This window comes from Leuresthes tenuis, unplaced genomic scaffold (genome assembly GCF_036924035.1).
Source record: "Leuresthes tenuis unplaced genomic scaffold, fLeuTen1.0.hap1 SCAF_167, whole genome shotgun sequence".
NCBI classification, from domain to species: domain Eukaryota; kingdom Metazoa; phylum Chordata; class Actinopteri; order Atheriniformes; family Atherinopsidae; genus Leuresthes; species Leuresthes tenuis.
Genome location: NW_027325521.1, coordinates 23,563 through 27,321, shown reverse-complemented (window position 1 = coordinate 27,321; position 3,759 = coordinate 23,563). Strand labels below are relative to the sequence as shown.

The 3,759-nt window shown below is 42.5% G+C and overlaps 2 non-coding genes across 2 annotated transcripts; both read left to right on the top strand.

The window, feature by feature from the left end:
* Nucleotides 1-2,949: 2,949 nt before the first annotated feature.
* On the top strand, nt 2,950-3,063 carry LOC140287887 (U5 spliceosomal RNA). Its single transcript, XR_011911836.1, has one exon. It is a non-coding gene; the product is annotated as a U5 spliceosomal RNA (small nuclear RNA).
* Nucleotides 3,064-3,371: 308 nt separating this feature from the next.
* On the top strand, nt 3,372-3,555 carry LOC140287890 (U2 spliceosomal RNA). The gene has a single exon (XR_011911839.1). It is a non-coding gene; the product is annotated as a U2 spliceosomal RNA (small nuclear RNA).
* Nucleotides 3,556-3,759: the final 204 nt, after the last annotated feature.

The window sequence follows — 3,759 nt, the reverse complement described above, 5'->3', positions numbered from 1 at the left end:
TGTTCGGGCATTCGAACCTTTTCTTACCCGCTTTTTACAAACTATGGTCAGACATTCAAACCTTCTTGTAGCCGAACACATCCACTCCTGCTTTTGATGATGGGTATTCAAACCTACTTGTTGCCCGCTTTTCATTAATTATGGGTGGACATACACACCTTGTCGCAGCCAAACACCTCCGCTCCCTGTTAGGATCATGTATGGTTGGGCATTCGTACCTTTTCTTACCCATTTTGCAGTAATTATGGGTGGACATTCACACCTTCTTGCATTTGAACACCTCCTCTCCCGCTTATGATCATGTGCGGTTTGATATTCGAAAATTCTCTTCCATGTTTTCTAGCAATTATTGATGGACATTCAGACCTTCTTGCAGCTGAACACCTCCGCTCCAGCTGTTGATGGTGTATAGTCGGGCTTTCGAGCCTTTTCTTCCCAGATTTTTACAAATTATGGATGGACATTCAGACCTTGTTTCAGCCGAAAACCTCCGCTCCCTCTTTTGATCATACATTGTCGGGCATTCGCACCTTTTCTTACCCGCTTTTTACAAACCTTTGGTCGGACTTTCACACCTTTTAGTAGCGGAACAACTCTGCTCCCGCTATTGATTGTGTACAATCAGGTATTTTAACCTTTTCTTACCTGCTTTTTACAAACCATGGTTGGACTTTCACACCTTCTTGTAGCCGAACAACTCCGCTCCCGCTATTGATTGTGTACAGTCGGGTATTTTAACCTTTTCTTACCCGCTTTTTACAAACTATGGTTTGACATTCACAGCTTCTTGCAGCCGAACACTTCCGCTCTACCTTTTAGTGTTCTATGGGGTATTCACACCTTTTTTTTCACCGCATTTTATAGATTATGGTTGTAAATTCTCACCCACTCTTATCCGAAGACCTCTCCTCCTGCTTTGGTTAATATATAGTCGGGCATTCGAACCTTTTCTTACCCGCTTTTTACAAATTATGGTCGAACATTCACACCTACTTGCAGCCGAACACCTCCGCTCCCGCTTTTGATTGTGTATAGTCGGGCTTTCGAGCCTTTTCTTCCCCGGTTTTTACAAATTATGGTTGGACATTCAGACCTTGCAGCCGAAAACCTCCGCTCCCTCTTTTGATCATACATTGTCAGGCATTCGCACCTACTTGCAGCCGAATACTTCCGCTCCACCTTTTAGTGATGTATGGTTGGCATTTGCACCTTTTCTTACCCTTTCTTACCCTACTGATTGCTTAAGATTAAGTTGAAGGACAAAGCAGTCTTAACTTGGTTAGAGTTAAGGAATTCGTTTTATAGGAGAATCCGAATTCGTGCATAACTCGTAAAATAGAGCTTATTTTCGGATTCCTGAAGAATGAGTCTGGTTCTTTCTCATAATACAAAGTTTGTTGTTTATTGTTGAAACTTCATCAGAAGTGAAGAAATAAATGAATGCCTATCAACAAATGTGGGATCTAAACTCTAGTGCTTCCTCTAAAATAATTTCCTTTCTCAATTCAGAAATGTGTGTGTGTAAGTCACAACACCCGTGACACCAAAACGGCTTTCTTTTCTCTCTTTTCTCTACACTCTGCACTGTGAGCACACACACCAAATCAGAAAGGCTTTTTTCTCTCTTTTCTACATTATGGACTGTGGGGACACAAAACCGCTCTCTCTTTTTTTTTTTGATTGTGTGCCAGGGCGTTGTCTCACGTATTAGATTATGCTTACGATACGAATGGGTTTATCAGTCACATCAGAATCCATACATACTGATCCTCCCGTAATAAAATGGTCGGATCTTATCAAACACACTTTGTTTCTTGTGACAATCAAGTCAGCGAAACAGTGTATACACGTCAAGACACTGAATCAAGTTTGCCACAAGAACTCATAAGTTTGGCAGTATTGCTCTGCCGTCAGCAATCATACACCCATTTTATTTTCGTGAGACATGTGCAGGCACCTGTTCATCTACTGTTCTATCACTATGAATTAGTTTATCTATTATCAATAAGGATACTTCTACAACTACTATCAAAGTATGTCCAGACTTCTTATGTTGTCAGTTGCTATATATGAATAAGTGGGTAGCTACTGACAAGCATTAAGCATGTCACACAGCCCAAACATATAACATTTCAGGACACACCACACAGTTAACAACCACAGTGAAGTGTCAAAGCCCAAACATGTAACATTCAACAGGACACTTACACAACACATTCAAATAAAACAGTCAGACAACATACAAGAACATATACCCCAGCCGGCATTGCTCCCTGCCTATTTTCCTACAGCTCACTATGTGTGCGCACACCTTTATTCACAAACTCTTCAACTTATACTCTTTTACCAAAGCTGCTACAGCTCGATTGGCCGAATACCCTTAGATCCTATTTCGGTGAATTTGACATCTGCCTTACATGTAACAGATTAGCGGTTTAGCAGTTTTAATTTAGTTTGAGTGAAGGAATTCATTTTATAGCAAAATCCGAAATCGTGAAGAACTCATGAAAGTAAGCTTATTCTCGGATTCCTGAAACTTTAGATTTGCTCTTTCTTTTACTGCAAAGTACAACGTTGTTTTTTTTTTGTTTAAATCTTTCTAGACATGGTAAATATGAAGGACAAAGCAGTTTTAACATAGTTTGAGTGAAGGAATTCATTTTATAGATAAAATCCCAAGAGTCTGCTGAGAAAGAGAGTGAATGCGAAGTAGACTTTAACACGGCTCTGGGAGCGAGCCGAGTGTGGGCTAACCGGGAGAATTGCTTGAAAGAAACGCGACACCGAATGAGCGGTCAGAACAAAGCCTCAATACGGTGTTCTCGTGGTGTTTTTGTTGCTGCCTTGTCGATTGCACAGGGGCAAGCGTTTCAACCAAGCAACGCTCACCATGGGGAAGGTGGCTATGGCAACTAGCCTGATGCCCTGCTCCCGCAGTGACGGATAATCGTACTCTGGTTTCTCTTCATAACATACAAGTCTTTCGCCTTTTACTAAAGACTTTCGTGGAGAGCAGCACTAATGAGTTGTTTCTATTTTTGGCAGGCTTTACCTTTGCGGGTGAAGCCCTTTCTGTCTGTGCAAAAGAAATCTTCTTACTGTGCAGAGTGACTTCTCTGAGTAGAGTCGCCTTACTTGTTGCGATTGTGCCGATGTTCGAAGCTGGAGTGCAAAGTTGTTGCTTGAATGGTGCTTGCTGGAGCATGCGGGAGTGCAAAGTTTTACCATTTAAAAGGGCTGAAGAGTGCTCAGTGCAGCGGGTGGGCGGAGGTGCAACGTGACACTCTGGCCACCTATGGCCATAAAAAGAACACTGCTACAAGTGCGCATTGTGCCAGCAAGGGCCCTCGGACCTGAAACAGTGGACAGTTATCGCTTCTCGGCCTTTTGGCTAAGATCAAGTGTAGTATCTGTTCTTATCAGTTTAATATGTCCTCTATACGAGGACTACATATTAAATGGATTTTTAAGAATAGGAGTTGAAAAAGAAGCTTGCTCCGTTCACTCCAAGCATCGACCCAGTACTGCAGTGCCGCTGGGAACGGTGCGCTCTTCTCTGCTCTTGTGAAAAAGCAAACAGCGGTGCAGGATGGAAGTTTCAGGGAGCCCAAGATGAAACTTTCTTTTAATCTGCTGAGAAAAGAGAGTGAATGCGAAGTAGACTTTAACACAGCTCTGGGAGCGAGCTGAGTGTGGGCTAACCGGGAGAATTGCTTGAAAGAAACGCGACACCGAATGAGTGGTCAGAACAAAGCCTCA